Below are 19,927 nucleotides of genomic sequence, written 5' to 3' on the forward strand. Positions count from 1 at the left end.
ACATTCAGAGATAGAAGAGGACAGAGAGGGAGGAGAGAGAGTTACTGACTAGTTACATTCAGAGATAGAAGAGGACAGAGAGGGAGGAGAGAGAGTTACTGACTAGTTACATTCAGAGATAGAAGAGGACAGAGAGGGAGAGAGAGAGTTACTGACTAGTTACATTCAGAGATAGAAGAGGACAGAGAGAGGAGGAGAGAGAGTTACTGACTAGTTACATTCAGAGATAGAAGAGGACAGAGAGGAGGAGAGAGAGTTACTGACTAGTTACATTCAGAGATAGAAGAGGACAGAGAGGGAGAGAGAGTTACTGACTAGTTACATTCAGAGATAGAAGAGGACAGAGAGGGAGGAGAGAGTTACTGACTAGTTACATTCAGAGATAGAAGAGGACAGAGGGAGGAGAGAGAGTTACTGACTAGTTACATTCAGAGATAGAAGAGGACAGAGAGGGAGGAGAGAGTTACTGACTAGTTACATTCAGAGATAGAAGAGGACAGAGAGGGAGGAGAGAGTTACTGACTAGTTACATTCAGAGATAGAAGAGGACAGAGAGGAGGAGAGAGTTAATGACATGTTGCATTTCATTCAACGAGAGAAGGGGACAGATTAAAAATACAATGAGAAAAGAGCAGGACAGAGGACAACACCTTCACCCTGGTGGTCAATGGTTGACCATGACAACAGGCTAGCACAGAGAATCATACCCCACCCACCCACCCACCCACACAGACAAACACCAAACACAGATAGCCCCACTCACCAACACACACACACACCGATACTCACCACACACACAGCCTCCACAGACAACCAGGGCTGTAAGAGACCACGCTCCACCACCAACACACACACACACACACACCGATACTTCCACTCACACACACACCTCCAGACAACCAGGTTGTAAGAGACTCATGCCCACCAACACACACACACCGATACTCCACTCACACACACAGCCTCCACAGACAAACAGGGGTTGTAAGAGACTCACGCCCACCAACACACACACACACACACACACCGATACCTCCACCACACAGCCTCCACAGACAAACAGGGCTGTAAGAGACCTACGCCCACCAACACACACACACACACACACCGGATACCTCCACTACACACAGCCTCCACAGACAACCAGGGTTGCAGAGACTCCACGCCCACCAAACACACACACCGATACCCCCACCCACCCACCCACAGACAAACACCAAACACAGACACTCTACCAACACACACACACACCCGACATACCTCCACTCACACACAGCGCCTCCAGACACAACCAGGGTTGTAAGAGACTCACGCCCACCAACACAATGTTAACACACACACACAGCCAATACACACACACACACACACACACACACACACACACACACACACACACACACACACACCGATACCTCCACTCACACACACAGCCTCCACAGACAACCAGGGTTGTAAGAGACTCACGCTCCACTCTCCACTCTGATAGAACGGATGTTGTCCAGACCACAGTTCTGGATGTTACAGCACTCAGAGGTAAACTCCTGGCACTTGCCCTGGAAGTGCTCCTGCTCAAACACAGTCACCTACAGCGACAGATAGATACATATTAGTGTGTTTGTGTAAGTCATATAATCAATTATTTAAATATGTGTGTGTGTGTGAGATCACCTTGAAAAAAGGGGCCATACCCATGCCAGGGAAAAACATGGGAGAGGTCATGTGGGTTTTAGTAGCTCTATTCATGTCTATAGAGAGAGGGGGAGGGAGAGGGGAGGGAGAGGGGAGAGAGAGAGGGGAGAGAGAGAGAGGGGGGAGGGAGAGAGGGGAGAGGGAGAGGGGAGAGAGAGAGGGAGAGGGAGAGAGAGAGAGAAGGGGGGAGAGAGAGAGAAGGGGGAGAGAGAGAGAGAAGGGGAGAGAGAGAGAGAGAAGGGAGAGAGAGAGAGAAGGGGAGAGAGAGAGAAGGGGAGAGAGAAGGAGAGGAGAGAGAGGTGGCATGAGAGGAAGTTTCATCATTTAAACTAGGATAGATTACAATTCAATGTATTAAATCCTTTAATATTTTTAAGCGTTCCCAGTAATCTATGAAATATGTTAATGATGATGTCTGGAAATGTCCTCATGTTCGAGAGATTATTATTATTATTATTATTATTATTATTATTTCCATTCTGATGGAACCACAAACAACTAACATTACTGCCATCATCTCAAAAACTCTAATAAAAGGTCATGGTAACCGAGTATAGCATATCCCCAAAGATGTTGTGACAATCCTTACAAAAAATTGTTTTTTTTTATGTAAAAGTTAAAAACTGGTTAAAACCATTTATAAAACATGCTGTAACATAAGCCAACACAGAATCCAATAACTTAACGTTATCAATTTCTAATAACAGCCTATATTTATTCCATCGCAACAACTGAACCCTATTTGGATAGGCCTAAAAATTACATTTAATATTTTTATAAATATAGGCTAAGAAATACTTCTCAAAATGTTTATCCAATTGAGTGTTACGCCGGTGGATAGCCTAGGCCTAAATCCTTTCTGTTGAAACACCATGGGCTATTCGGTTCAACCAGGACTGAGGGCTTACCTGGTTCGTCTCCTCTCCTCTCTCACGCGCCAATCCTTTACGTAGAAGTTTTGTGACAATCTGGCTCTTCTGTTTTATACGGCAGTCGATTGGCCCGCGTGTCTCCACTGGCGACAACGTGCGTGCGTGTGCGCGTTTCATCATGTCTGTGTGGTGAGGTGTAAATTGGATTGGGGGTAAGTTAACACGCCCGTGCGCGTGTTTCTATTTCAGCACCCCTCTGTGTATCCCGGTGCGTAAATGTGTCCTACGGTGCACGCGGCCGTGTGAGCAATACACGAGTCCCCCCCCCTCCCTATCTCTCCCTTTGTTTGTTTCCTATGCGGTCGGGTGTGCGCCTTGTTGACTCAGCAGATAATATAGTACCGGTTGAATGCATGGTGGGACAGTAATGTTCGCGGTCCGTTCAGAGTGAATGGGGGCCCAGTGGTCGAACGCCGTTATATTCGTGTAGGTCAGCAGTGCCATCGTATAGCATTAACAATGGCCAGGCTGTAGGTAGAGCTTTAACAATGACCTCGCTGTAGGTAGAGAATGACAGAATTTACCTCTCCTGTGCTGTGGTCAGACCACTGTGTGCTTTTAGAGGAAAACATTTAGTAAAATGAACGAACTAGAAATTAGTGTCAAAGAGTGTGACTTCAGTTAAATGTAGAGATAATGTTATGAAATAGCTGCCTTGCCTATCACATTGACTTCAATCAAATTAGATGTTAGTATTGATATAGCATAATATACTAACCTAGTAATATAGCCTATTCTATAGAAGCAGCAAAATGTCAAGTCATAGCCATACGTTTTTGTGAGCTAAAATTGTAGTAGGTTACAGCAGTAGGCTAGGCTATACTAGAGATGTTAGGCCAATACATGATGTTCTGTTTATCCAAGCCCATAGTACTGGTGAGTTCACACGGTTGTCATGGTGAGCCCCCCTCCACACACACACACACACAGTTCCTGATGACCTCATTTAACCCTTGACCTCTGAGCTAGAACATTTGAGGAGGTTATGGCAGGCCAGTGGCTGACTGTTTACATACAAACTTCATATTTGGTATATTTCATGTGCAACAATATTATTTGAACAGTGAGGTTGCAGATTTTAGACTAAGAACATTATGGTAGAATTCCACATTTACATACCAGAGAGGCTATTTTTAAATCATGTTGATGCAGGCTGCAAATTGATGACTGAAATGTCAAGATTTTAATAGTGGTCGAGAGGAAGAGCCGAGCCTCGAGCCTATTTCTTTCCAAATGGTGCAGATAGAAATGTCTTGTAACTGACATGATTCCTATATGAATGAGTAGCATGTATATTCTACATGATATATTTCTATCTGAACGTGCTGTAGTGGGGCATCCCTACTTGGATGTTGTGATTCCTTAATCAAATCAAATCAAATTGTATTTTATTAGTCACATCGCCCGAATACAACAAGTGTAGACCTTACAGTGAAATGCTTGCTTACAAGCCCTAACCAACAATGCAGTTTAAAAATATGGATAAGATTAAGAAATAAAAGTAACAAGTAATTAAAGAGCAACAGTAAAATAACAATAGCGAGACTATACACAGGGGGTACCGGTACAGAGTCAATGTGCGGGGCACCGGTTAGTCAAGGTAATATGTACATGTAGGTAGAGTTATTAAAGTGACAATGCATAGATGATAACTACAGAGAGTAGCAGAGGTGTGAAAGAGGGGGGGGCAATGCAAATAGTCTAGGTAGCCATTTGATTAGATGTTCAGGAGTCTTATGGCTTTGGGCTGTTTAGAAGCCTCTTGGACCTAGACTTGGCGCTCGGTACCACTTGCCATGCAGTAGCAGAGAACAGTCTATTACTAGGGTGGCTGGAGTCTTTGGTGATTTTAGGGCCTTCCTCTTACACCGCCTGGTATAGAGGGTCCTGCATGGCAGGAAGCTTGGCCCCGGTGATGTACTGGGCTGTTTGCACTACCCTCGGTGGTGCCTTGCGGTCGGAGGCCAAGCAGTTGCCATACCAGGCAGTGATGCAAACAGTCAGGATGCTCTCGATGGTGCAGCTGTAGAACCTTTTGAGGATCTGAGGACCCATGCCAAATCTTTTCGGTTTCCTGAAGGGAATAGGTTGTGTCGTGCCCTCTTCACGACTGTCTTGGTGCTTGGACCATGTTAGTTTGTTGGTGATGTGGACACCAAGGAACTTGAAGCTCTCAACCTTCTCCACTACAGCCCCGTCAATGAAAATGGGGGTGTACTCGGTCCTCTTTTTCATGTAGTCCACAATCATCTCCTTTGTCTTGATCACGTTGAGGGAGAGGTTGTTATCCTGGCACCCACGGCCAGGTCTCTGACCTCCTCCCTGTAGGCTGTCTTGTCGTTGTCGATGATCAGGCCTACCACTGTTGTGTCAACGGCAAACTTAATGATGGTGTTGGAGTCATGCCTGGCCATGCAGTCGTGAGTGAACAGGAGGGGACTGAGCACACCCCCTGAGGGGCCCCTGTGTTTAGGATCAGCGTGGCGGATGTGTGTGTTACCTACCCTTACCACCTGGGGCGGCCCGTCAGGAAGTCCCAGGATCAGTTGCAGAGGAGGTGTTAAGTCCCAGGGTCCTTAACTTATTGATTGAGTTCTGAGGGCACTATGGTGTTGAATGTCGAGCTGTAGTCAATGAATAGCATTCTCACATAGGTGTTCCTTTTGTCAAGGTGGGAAAGGGCAGTGTGGAGTGCAATAGAGGTGCATCATCTGTTGATCTGGTGGGGCGGTATGCAAATTGGAGTGGATCTAGGGTTTCTGGGATAATGGTGTTGATGTGAGCCATGACCAGCCTTTCAAAGCACTTCATGGCAGCAGATGTGAGTGCTACGATGTCGGTAGTCATTTAGACAGGTTACCTTAGTGTTCTTGGACACAGGGACTATGGTGGTCTGCTTAATACATCTTGTTATTAAGGACTTGGACAGGGAGAGTTTGAAAATGTCAGTGAAGACACTTGCCAGTTGGTCAGCGCATGGTCACAGTACATGTCCTGGTAATCCGTCTGGCCCTGCGGGTTGTGAATGTTGACGTGTTTAAAGGTCTTACCCACATCGGCTGCGGAGAGCGTGATCACACACTCTTCCGGAACAGCTGGTGCTCTCATGCATGTTTCAGTGTTATTTGCCTCGAAGCGAGCATAAAAGTAGTTTAGCTCGTCTGGTAGGCTCGTGTCATTGGGCAGCTCTCGGCTGTGCTTCCCTTTGTAGCCTGTAATGGTTTGCAAGCCCTGCCACATCCGACGAGCGTCAGAGCCGGTATAGGTCGATTCGATCTTAGTCCTGTATTGACGCTTGGCTGTTTGATGGTTCGTCAGAGGGCAGAGCGGGATTTCTTATAAGCTTCCAGGTGAGAGTCCCGCTCCTTGGGCGGCAGCTCTAGCCTTTAGCTCAATGCGGATGTTGCCTGTAATCCATTGCTTCTGGTTGGGGTATGTACGTACGGTCACTGTGGGGATGGCGTCATCGATGCACTTATTGATGAAGCTGATGACTGATGTGATGTACTCCTCAATGCCATCGGAGGAATCCCGGAACACATTCCAGTCTGTGCTAGCAAAACAGTCCTTTAGCTTAGCATCTGCTTCATCTGACCACTTTTTATTGACAGAGACACAGGTGCCTCCTGCTTTCATTTTGCAGGAATCAGGAGGATAGAATTATGGTCAGATTTGCCAAATGGAGGGCGAGGGAGAGGTTTGTATGCGTCTCTTTGTGAGTGGAGAAAAGGTGGTCCAGAGATTTTTTCCCTCTGGTTGTACATTTAACATGCTGAAATTTGGTAAAACGGATGTAAGTTTCCCTGCGTTAAAGTTCCCGTCTGCTAGGAGTGCCGCCTCTGGGTGAACGTTTTCTTGTTTGCTTTTGGCGGAATACAGCTCATTCAATGGGGTCTTAGTGCCAGCCTCAGTCTCTGGTGGTATATAAACAGCTATGAGAAATAAAGATGAAAACTCTCTAGGTAGATAGTGTGGTCTACAGCTTATCATGAGATACTCTACCTCAGGCGAGCAATAGCTCAAGACTTCCTAAGATATCGTGCACCAGCTGTTATTTACAAAGATAACATTATGTACAAAATACGTTTTTTTTTAAAGTTACAAACAACGCAAAGAAACAAACAAAAAAACACTCAAATGCACATGACCCCAAATTGACCCTAGAAAATGGAGAGGACACCATTTAGAAATGCTTTATCCCTTAGTTAACGCTGTGGGTTCATATCATAGAGATATTTAGAGGAATCATCTTGGATATAACCCATTTTAGCATGGACATTGTCATTGATGGCTTCCACCATTTTAAAGTAGTCAACTGGATGGGGATTCCTACGGGTTTAAAGGGAGCAGAGCATCTTCAAATTGGGTTGCCTCTGGTTTGTTAATGGCTGTTATTCTATATCATCATTTAGTGGCTACAATGAATGAATGACACACAACATTTGGTTCAGGACTCCAGCACCACAGGTGAGGATAAATCACTATTATAAGCTTGACAGTTTTATCAAACACAAAGTAGAACATTTACTATTTTCATTATATTATTATTTAGCCTCAATGGCGCTGCCCATGCTATCACAGTTTCCATAATGGCACAGATACAAAGATGAGACCTCTTTCCATCTCTATGGTTGATATTCACACAATGTTAGGTCCAGCAGCCTGGCCCAACACATAATAATGTCACGAAAGCGTATTCTAATAGTGTAAAAGGCTGTTAGTTGACCATAATAGGTTCTATGCCCATTTGAATAGGGAAAGGGTGTTCATTTGTTTGATGAGGTTACAGATTTTCTCAGGGAATCCCATTTAAGGGAAAATTGAAGGGACTGCCTATTCATCTACTTGATACATATCTATCTGAACATTCTGTTGTGTGGCATCGCACTGAACTCGGCCCCTGTTCTATGGCCCCACAGACTCCTCCCATCCAGACATGCTACTGTTCAGAAGTGATGAGGGCACAGATCCAAAATGGCTACTGTACAGACCATGAACCTCTGGTATGAGGTGGAATCTGTGACTATGTTCCAAATGGCACCCTATTTCCTATGGGTCCCGGTCAAAAATTGTGCACTAAGGGGCATCCCGGCTGGCGCAGTGGTCTAAGGCTGTGCCACCAGAGACTCTGGGTTGGAGCCAGGGTCTGTACCACCAGGAGGCCCATGGGGCGGACCATGGACCTAGCGTGCGTCCGAGGAGGGTTTGGGGATAACCTCACATCACACACTAGTGACTCCTGTGGTGGGCTGGGCGCAGTGCACGCTGGCTAGGTATACCAGTGTTTCCTCCGACACGTTGGTGGGCTGGTTTCTGGGTTGGATGTGCGCTGTGACCAGTGTGGCTTGGGTTGTGTTTGGGATGGACCCGCTAGTGCAGGTAAAGTGACTTCTACATCCCTATTATAGACCAGTTGGCCACTTTTGGTGAGGTATATTCACATGATGTTCCATGCTAGCCAATGACAAAATGGACCAGGGGGACTACCATAGACCACACTACCATGGACCATACTACCATGGACCACCATGCTACCATAGACCACACTACCATGGACCTACCATGGACCATGCTACCATGGACCACACTGCCATGCTACCATGGACTACTGCCCTACCATGGACCAGCCACCATGCTACCATGCTGCCATGGACCATGCTACCTGCTACCATGGACCATGCTACCATGGACCATGCTGCCATGCTACCATGGACCATGCTGCCATGGACCATGGACCATGCTGCCATGGACCAGCTGCCATGCTGCCGTCATGCTGCCATGGACCAAGACCATGCTGCCTGGCCATGGCCATGCTGCCATGCTGCCATGGACCATGCTGCCATGCTACCATGCCATGCACCATGGACCATGCTGCCATGGACCATGCATGGACCTGCCATGCCTACCATGCTACCATGGACCATGCTACCATGCCATGGACCATGCTGCCATGCTACCATGGACCATGCTGCCATGGACCATGCTACCATGGACCATGCTGCCATGGACCTGCCATGCTACCATGACCATGCTACCATGGACCATGCTACCATGGACCATGACCATGCTGCCATGGACCATGGACCATGGACCATGCTGCCATGGACCATGCTGCCATGGACCATGCTGCCATGACCATGCTGCCATGGACCATGCTGCCATGCTGCCATGCTGCCATGCTGCCATGGACCACTGCCATGCTGCCATGGACCATGCTACCATGCTGCCATGGACCATGCTACCGTGGACCATGGACCATACCATGGACCATGCTACCATGGACCATGCTGCCGTGCTACCATGGACCATACCATGGACCATACTGCCATGGACCATGCTGCCATGCTACCATGCTACCATGGACCATGGACCATGCTGCCATGGACCATGCTGCCATGCTGCCATGGACCACTGCCATGCTGCCATACTGCCATGGACCATGCTACCATGGACCATGCTGACCATGCTGCCATGGACCATGCTACCATGCTGCCATACTGCCATGCTGCCATGCTGACCATGGACCATACTGCCATGGACCATGCCATGCTGCCATGGACTATGGACCATGCTGCCATGGACCATGCTGCCATGGACCATGCTACCATGGACCATGCCTACCATGGACCATGCTGCCATGCTACCATGCTGCCATGGACCATGCTGCCATGACCATGGACCATGACCATGCTATGCCATGCTACCATGGACCATGCTGCCATCTGACCATGCTACCATGGACCATTCTGCCATGGACCATGCTGCCATGCTGCCATGCTGCCATGCTACCGTTCTGCCATGGACCATGCTACCATGCTGCCATACTGCCATGGACCACCATGCACCATGCTGCCATGCATGGACCATGCTACCATGGACATGCCATGCTACCATGGACCATGCTGACCATGCCATGGACCGTACTGCCATGGACCATAGACCATGACCATGCTACCATGACCATGGACCATGCTGCCATTCTACCATGGATACTGCCATGGACCATGCTGCCATGCTACCATAGACCATGCTACCATGGACCATGCCTGGACCATGCACTGCTGACCATGCTACCATGGCCACACTGCCATGCTGCCATGGACCATGCTGACCATGCTGCCATCATGCTGCCATGGACCATGCTGCCATGCTGCCATGGACCATGCTACTGCCATGGACCATGCTGCCATGCTGCCATGGACCATGCACTGCCATGCTGCCGTCTGCCATGCTGGACCATGGACCATGCTACCATGGACCATGCTGCCATGCTACCATGCACCATGCCATGCCATGCTACCATGCTACCATGACCATGGGACCATGCTACCATGGACCATGCTGCCATGGACACTGCCATGCTACCATGGACCATGCTGCCATGGACCATGGACCATGCTGCCATGCTACCATGGACCATGACCACTGCCATGCTACCATGGACCATGCCATGGACCTGCTGCCATACTACCATGGACCATGTGCTGCCATGCCATGGACCACCGTTCTGCCATGGACCATACTGCCATGGACCATGCTACCATGCTGCCATGGACCATGCCATGGACCATGCTGCCATGCTATGCATGGACCACTGCCATGGACCATGGACCATGCTGCCATGGACCATGGACCATGCTGCCATGGACCATACTGCCATGACCATGCTGACCATGCTGCCATGCTACCATGGACCATGCTGCCATACCATGCCATGGACCATGCTACCATGGTACTGCCATGGACCATGCAACCCATGCTGCCATGGACCACTGCCATGGACCATACTGCCATGCTGCCATGCTGGACCATGCCATGGACCATGCTGCCATGCTACCATGGACCATGCTGCCATGCTGCCATGTATGCCATGCCATGGACCATGCTGCCATGCTACCATGGACCATACTGCCATGGACCATGCTACCATGGACCATGTACTGCCATGCTACCATGGACCATGCTGCCATGCTGCCATGGACCATGGACCATAACCACCATGCTACCATCCCACGGACCATGCCATGGACCATGCTACCATGGACCATGCTACCATGGACCATGCTGCCATGCTGCCAGCTGCCATGGACCATTCTGCCATGCTGCCATGCCCTGGACCATGCTGCCATGCTGCCATGGACCATGCACCATGACTGCCATGGACCATGCTACCATGGCCATGCATGCTGGACCATGCTGCCATGGACCATGCTACCATGGACCATGCTGCCCCACTGCCATGGACCATGCTGCCATGCTGCCATGCTGCCATGACCATGACCATGCTGCCATGCTACCATGCCATGGACCATGCACTACCATGCTGCCATGGACCATGCTGCCATGGACATGCTGCCATGCTGCCATGGACCATGGACCATGCTGCCATGGACCATGCTACCATGCTACCATGGACCATGCTGCCATGGACCATGCTACCATACCATGGACCATGCTGCCATGGACCATGCTGCCATGGACCATGGACCATGGACCGTACTGCCATACTGCCATGGACCATGCTGCCATGCTGCCATGCCATGGACCATGCTGCCATGGACCATGCTGCCATGGACCATGCTGCCATGCCATGGACCATGCTGCCATGCTGCCATGGACCATGCTGCCATGCTCACCATGGACCATGCTATAATGCCTGCCATGGACCATGCTGACCATGCTGGACCATGCTGCCATGCTGCCATGCTGCCATGGACCATGCTGCCATGGACCATGCTGCCATGGACCATGGACCATGGACCATGGACCATGGACCATGCTGACCATGCTACCATGGACCATGGACCATGCTACCACTGCCATGCTACCATGGACCATGCTGGGACCATACTGACCATGCTACCATGGACCATGCTGCCATGGACCATGCCACCATGGCCATGCTGCCATGGACCATGCCCATGGACCATGGACCATGCTGCCATGGACCATGCTACCATGCTACCATGCTGCCATGGACCATGCTGCCATGCTGCCATGGACCATGCCATGGACCATGCTGCCATGCTGCCATGCTACCATGGACCATGCTGCCATGCTGCCATGGACCACCTGCCACCATGGACCATGGACCATGCTGCCATGGACCATGCTGCCATGGACCATGCTGCCATGCTACCATGGACCATGCTACTGACCATGCTGCCATGCTGCCATGGACCATGGACCATGCTACCATGCTGCCATGCTACCATGGACCATGCTGCCATACTGCCATGCTACCTGCCATGCTGCCATGCTACCATGGACCATGCTGCCATGCTGCCATGGACCATGCTGCCATGGCCATGCTGCCATGCTGCCATGGACCATGCTGCCATGGACCATGGACCATGCTGCCATGGACCATGACCATGCTACCATGGACCATGCTGCCATGCTGCCATGGACCATGCTGCCATGCTGCCATGGACCATGGACCATGGACCATGCATGGACCATGCTACTGCCATGGACCATGCTGCCATGCTGCCATGGACCATGCTGCCATGCACCATGGACCATGCTACCATGCTTCATGCTGCCATGGACCATGCTGCCATGGACCATGGACCATGCTGCCATGCTGCCATGGACCATGCTGCCATGGACCATGCTGCCATGGACCATGGACCATGCTGCCATGGACCATGCTGCCATGGACCATGCTACCATGCCATGGACCATGGACCATGGACCATGCTGCCATGGACCATGCTGCCATGCTGCCATGCTGCCATGGACCATGCTGCCATGCTACCATGGGACCATGCTGCCATGCTACCATGGACCATACTGACCATGCCATGCTACCATGACCATGCTACCATGGACCATGCTGACCATGCTACCATGCTGACCATGACCACCTGACCATGCTGCCATGGACCATAGACCATGCTACCATGGACCATGCTACCATGGACCATGCTACCATGGCTGCCATGGCCATGCTGCCATGCTACCATGCCACCATGGACCATGCTGCCATGGCCATGACCATACCTGCCACCATGGACCATGCTGCCATGGACCATGCTACCATAGACCATGCTGCCATGGACCACCATGCTGACCATGCTGGACCATGCCATGGACCATGCTGCCATGCACCATGGGCCATGCTGCCATGCCGTTCTGCCATGGACCATGCTGCCATGGACCATGCTGCCATGCTGCCATGCTGGACCATGCTGCCATGCCATGACCATGGACCATGCTGCCATGACCATGCTGCCATGGACCATGCTGCCGCTACATGCATGGACCATGCTGCCATGGACCATGCTGCCATGCTGCCATGCTACCATGGACCATGCTGCCATGGACCATGCTGGACCATGCTGCCATGGACCATGCTGCCATGGACCATGCTACCATGCTGCCATGGACCATGCCTGGCCACTGCCATGGACCATGCTGCCATGGACCATGCTACCATGGACCATGCCTGCCATGCTGCCATGGACCATGCCATGCTGCCATGCTACCATGGACCATGCTACCATGCTACCATGCTACCATGGACCATGCTGCCATGCATGGACCATGCTGCCATGCTGCCATGGACCATGGACCATGCTGCCATGGACCATGCTGCCATGCTACCATGGACCATGCTGCCATGCTACCATGACCATGGACCATGCTACCATGGACCATGCTGCCATGGACCATGCTGCCATGGACCATGCCATGGACCATGCCATGCTGACCATGCTGCCATGGACCATGCTGCCATGCTGCCATGCTGGACCATGGACCATGCTGCCATACTGCCATGGACCATGCTACCATGGACCATGCTGCCATGCTACCATGCTGCCATGCTACCATGGACCCATGGACCATGCTACCATGCTACCATGGACCATGCTGCCATGGACCATGCTACCATGGCCATGCTGCCATGGACCATGGACCATGGACCATGGACCATGGACCATGCTGCCATGCTGCCATGGACCATGCTACCATGCCATGGACCATACCATGCCACCATGGACCATGGACCATGCTGCCATGCTGCCATGCTACCATGGACCATGCTGCCATGGACCATGCTACCATGGACCATGCTGACCATGCTACCATGGACCATGCTGCCATGGACCATGCTGCCATGCTGCCATGCTGCCATGGACCATGCTACCATGCTACCACCATGCTGCCATGCTGCCATGGACCATGCTGCCATGCTGCCATGCCACCATGGACCATGCTGCCATGCTACCATGGACCATGCTGACCATGGACCATGCTACCATGCTGCCATGGACCATGCACTGCCATGCTGCCATGCTGCTGCCATGGACCATGCTGCCATGGACCATGCTGCCATGCTGCATGGACCATGCTGCCATGCTGCCATGCTGACCATGCTACTGCCATGGACCATGCTGCCATGCTGCCATGCTGCCATGCCATGCCATGACCATGGACCATGCTGCCATGGACCATGCCTGCCATGCTGCCATGCTGCCATGGACCATGCTGCCATGGACCATGCTGCCATGCTGCCATGGACCATGCTGCCATGCTGACCATGCTGCCATGGACCATGCTGCCATGCTGCCATGGACCATGCTGCCATGACCATGCTGCCATGCCTGGCCATGCTGCCATGGACCATGCTGCCATGCTACCATGCTACCATGGACCATGCTGCCATGCTGCCATGACCATGCTGCCATGCTGACCATGCTGCCATGGACCATGGACCATGCTGCCATGGACCATGCTGCCATGCTACCATGGACCATGCTGCCATGGACCATGCTGCTGCCATGCTGCCATGGACCATGCTGCCATGGACCATGCTACCTGCCATGCTGCCATGCTGCCATGGACCATGCTGCCATGCTGCCATGCTGCCATGACCATGCTGCCATGGACCATGCTGCCATGGACCATGCTGCCATGCTGCCATGGACCTACCATGGACCATGCCATGCTGCCATGGACCATGACTGCCATGGACCATACTGCCATACTACCATGGACCATGCTGCCATGCTGCCATGCCGTTTCTGCCATGCTGCCATGGACCATGCTGCCATGCTGCCATGGACCATGCCATGGACCATGCTGCCATGGACCATGCCATGCCATGGACCTGCCATGCTGCCATGGACCATGCTGCCATTCTGGACCATGCTGCCATGGACCATGGACCATGCTGCCATGCTACCATGGACCATGCTACCATGGACCATGCTGCCATGCTGCCATGGACCATGCTGCCATGCTGCCATGGCCATGCTGCCATGCTGCCGTTTCTGCCATGGACCATGCTGACTGCCATGCTGCCGTACTGCCATGGCTGCCATGGACCATGCTGCCATGGACCATGCTGCCATGCCACCATGGACCATGCTGCCATGTTGCTGCCATGCTGCCATTCTGCTACCATGGACCAGTGCTGCCATGGACCCGTACCATGCTGCCATGACCATGGACCATGCTGCCATGCTGCCATGGACCGCCTACTGCCATGGACCTGCCATGTACTGCCATGGACCATGCTGCCATGCTGTTCTGCCGTATGGACCATGCTGCCATGCTGGCCATGCTGCCATGCTACCATGGACCATGGACCTGCCATGGACCATGCCCATGGACCATGCTACCATGGACCATGCTGCCATGCTGCCATGACCATGCTGCCATGCTGCCATGGACCATGCTGCCGTTGCTGCCATGGTGGACCATGCTGCCATGCTGCCATGCTGCCATGGACCATGCTGGACATTTCTGCCATGTACTGACCATGCTACCATGCCATGCTGCCATGCTGCCATGGACCATGCTGCCATGGACCATGCATGCTGCCATGGACCATGCCATGCCATGCCACCATGACCATGGACCATGGACCATGCCTGCCATGGACCATGCTGCCATGCTGGACCATGCTGCCATGGACCATGGACCATGCTGCCATGTACTGCCATGGACCATGGCCATGCTGCCATGCTGCCATGGACCATGCTGCCATGACCATGCTGCCATGCTGCCATGGACCATGCTACCATGACCATGCTGCCATGCTGCCATGCTGCCATGGACCATGCTGCCATGGACCATGCTGCCATGGACCATGCTGCCATGGACCATGCTGCCATGCTGCCATGGACCATGCTGCCATGGACCATGCTGCCACCATGGACCATGCCTGCCGTTTCTGCCATGGACCATGCTGCCACCATGCTGCCATGCCCATGCCATGCTGCCATGCTACCATGGACCATGCTGCCATGCTGCCATGGACCATGCTGCCATGCTGCCATGGACCATGGACCATACTGCCATGGACCATGCTGCCATGCTGCCGTTCTGCCATGGACCATGCTGCCATGCTGCCATGCTGCCATGGACCATGCTGCCATGGACCGTACTGCCATGCGTTTCTGCTACCATGGACCATGCTGCCATGCTGCCATGCTGCCATGGACCATGCTGCCATGCTGCCATGGACCATGCTGCCATGCTGCCATTCTGCCATGGACCATGCTGCCATGCTGCCATGGACCATGCTGCCATGCTGCCATGGACCATGCTGCCATGCTGCCATGCTGCCATTCTGCCATGACCATGCCATGCTGCCATGGACCATGCTGCCATGCTGCCGCTGCCTGCCATGACCATGCTGCCATGGACCATGCTGCCATGCCATGGACCATGCCATGACCATGCTGCCATGGACCATGCTGCCATGCTGCCATGGACCATGGACCATGCCATGTTCTGCCATGCTGCCATGCTGCCATGCTGCCATGCTGCCATGGACCATGCTGCCATGCTGCCATGGACCATGCTGCCATGCTACCATGCTGCCATGCCATGGACCATGCTACCATGGGCCATGCTAACCATGGACCATGGACCATGACTGCCATGCTGCCATGCTACCATGGACCATGCTGCCATGGACCATGCTGCCATGGACCATGGACCATAAACCATGCTACCATGGACCATGCTGCCATGGACCATGCTGCCATGCCATGGACCATGCTGCCATGGACCATGGCTACCCATGGACTGCCATGCTGCCATGCTGCCATGGACCATGCCATGCATGACCATGCTACCATGGACCATGCTACCATGCTCCTGGACCATGCTGACCATGGACCATGCTGCCATGGACCATACCTGCCATGCTGCCATGGACCATGCTGCCATGGACATGACCATGCTGCCATGGACCATGCTGCCATGCTGCCATGGACCATACTACCATGGACCATGCTGCCATGACCATGCTGCCATATGCCATGGACCATGCTGCCATGCTGACCATGCTACCATGGACCATGCTGCCGTTCTACCATGGACCATGCTGCCATGCTGCCATGGACCATGCTGCCATGCTGCCATGCTGCCATGGACCATGCTGCCATGCTGCCATGGACCATGCTGACCATGCTGCCATGTATGCCATGCTACCATGGACCATGCTGACTGCCATGCTGGACCATACTGCCATGCTGCCATGGACCATGCTGCCATGCTGCCATGGACCATGCTGCCATGGACCATGCTGCCATGCTGCCATGCTGCCATGCTATGGACCATGCTGCCTGGACCATGCTACCATGGACCATGCTGCCATGGACCATGCTGCCATGCTGCCATGGACCATGCTACCATGGACCACACTGCCATGCTGCCATGGACCATGCTACCATGGACCATGGACCTGCTGCCATGCTACCATGGACCATGCTACCATGGACCATGCTACCATGGACCATGCTGCCATACTGCCATGGACCATGCTGCCATGCTGCCATGGACCATGGACCATGCTACCATGGACCATGCTGCCATGCTGCCATGGACCATGCTGCCATGGACCATGGACCATGGACCATGCTGCCATGGACCATGCTGCCATGGACCATGCTGCCATGCTGCCATGGACCATGCTGCCATGGACCATGGACCATGCTACCATGGACCATGCTACCATGCTGCCATGCTGCCATGCTGACCATGGACCATGCTTCTGCCATGGACCATGGACCCACTGCCATGCCATGGACCATGCTGCCATACTGCCATGCTGCCATGGATAGACTGCCGTACTGCCATGCTACCATGGACCATGCTGCCATGGACCATTCTACCATGGACCATACTACCATGACCATGCATGCTGCCATGACCATGCTGCCATGCTGCCATGGACCATGCTGCCATGACCATGCTACCTGGACCACTGCCATGCTGCCATGGACCATGCTACCATGGACCATGGACCATGCTACCATGGACCATGCCATGGACCATGCTACCATGCTACCATAACCACCATGGACCATGCTGCCATGGACCATGGACCATGCTGCCATGGACCATGCTGCCATGCTGCCATGGACCATGCTGCCATGGACCATGCTGCCATGCTACCATGGACCATGCTGCCATGGTACTGCCATGGACCATGCCTGCCATACTGGGTTGCTGCCACTGCCCATGGACCATGCTGCCATGCTGCCATGGACCAGCTGCCATGCTATGCCATGGACCGTACTGCCATGCTGCCATGCTGCCGTTCTGCCATGGACCATGCTGCCATGCTAGCCATGGACCACTGCCATGGACCATGCTGCCATACTGCCATGACCATACTGCCATGGACCATGCTGCCATAGACCATGGACCATACTGCCATGCTACCATGGACCATGCTATAGGCCATGCTACCATGCTGGACCATGGACCATGGACCATGCTGGACCATGCTGCCATGGACCATGCTACCTGGACCATGGACCATGCTACCATGGACCATGCTGCCATGGACCATGCCATGGACCATGCTACCATGACCATGGACCATGCTGCCATGGACCCTGCCTGACCATGGACCATGCTGCCATGCTGCCATGACCATGGCCAAACTGCCATGCTGCCATGGACCATACTGCACCATGGACCATGCTACCATGCCATGCTACCATGCTACCATGGACCATGCTATGCCATGCTATATGGACCATAATGCCATGCTACCATGAACCATGCTGGACCATACTGGACCATGCTACCATGGACCATGTGCCATGCTGCCATGCTGCCATGGACCATACTGCCGTTTCTGCCATGACCACCCATGGACCATGCTGACCGTGCTGCCATGCAGCCATAGGACCATGCTGCCATGGATGCCTGCCTGCTGCATGGACCATGCTGCCATGCCATGGACCGTTCTGCCATGGACCATACTGCCATGCTGCCATGGACCATGCCATGCCGTTCTGCCATGGACCATGCTGCCATGCTGCCATGGACCATGCTGCCATGCTGACCATGCTGCCATACCATGGTCTGCATGGACCATGCTATCCATGGACCATGCTGCCATGCTACCATGCCATGCCTGCCATGACCATGTCGCTGACCATCACTGCCATGGACCATGCTACCATGCATGGACCATGCTGCCATGGACCATGCTGACCATGCCATGCCATGGACCATGCTGCCATGGACCATGCTGCCATGCTGCCATGGACCATGCTGCCATGCTGCCATACTACCATGCTGCCATGCTACCATCATGCCCTGCCATGCTGCCATGGACCATGCCCTGCCAGCTACCATGGACCATGCTGCCATGCTGCATGGACCATGCCACCGTACTGCCATGGACCATGCCATGCCACCATGCTGGACCATGGACCATGCTGCCATGCTGCCATGGACCATGCTACCATGGACCATGCTACTGCACGTACTGCCATGGACCATCCTGCCATGCTACCATGCCACCATGGACCATGCTGCCATGCTGCCATGGACCATGCTGCCATGCTGCCATGCTAATCATGCTGCCGTGCTGCCATGCTACCATGGACCACGCCATGGCTACCATGGACCATGGACCATGCTGCCATACAACTGCCATGCCACCTGGACCATGCTACCATGGACCATGCTAACCATGCTACCATGGACCAGGCCCCATGGACCCATGCTGCCATGCTGCATGGACCATGCTACCGCCAGGACCATGCTACCATGCTACCGTACTGCCATGCTGCCATGGACCATAATGCCATGCTGCCATGCTGCCATGCTGCCATGGACCATGCTGCCATGCTGCCATGGACCATGCTGCCGTGGACCGTACTGCCATGCTACCATGGACCATGCTACCATGGACCATAGACCATACTACCATAGACCATGCTACCACTGCGGCCATACTACCATGGACCATGCTACCGTGCTACCATACTAGCCATGGACCATGCTACCATGCTAGACCATGCTACCATGCTACCATATACCAT

At 53.0% G+C, this 19,927-nt stretch overlaps 1 long non-coding RNA gene across 1 annotated transcript; it reads right to left on the reverse strand.

Moving 5' to 3' along the window:
* Nucleotides 1-1,455: 1,455 nt before the first annotated feature.
* Nucleotides 1,456-2,637, reverse strand: LOC127917238 (uncharacterized). The gene is made up of 3 exons (XR_008097024.1): nucleotides 2,598-2,637; nucleotides 1,669-1,745; nucleotides 1,456-1,583 (listed from the first exon to the last, which is right to left on the reverse strand). It is a non-coding gene; the product is annotated as an uncharacterized LOC127917238 (long non-coding RNA).
* Nucleotides 2,638-19,927: the final 17,290 nt, after the last annotated feature.

The sequence above is a fragment of the Oncorhynchus keta genome, unplaced genomic scaffold, assembly GCF_023373465.1.
Source record: "Oncorhynchus keta strain PuntledgeMale-10-30-2019 unplaced genomic scaffold, Oket_V2 Un_contig_11006_pilon_pilon, whole genome shotgun sequence".
Taxonomy (NCBI): Eukaryota; Metazoa; Chordata; class Actinopteri; order Salmoniformes; family Salmonidae; genus Oncorhynchus; species Oncorhynchus keta.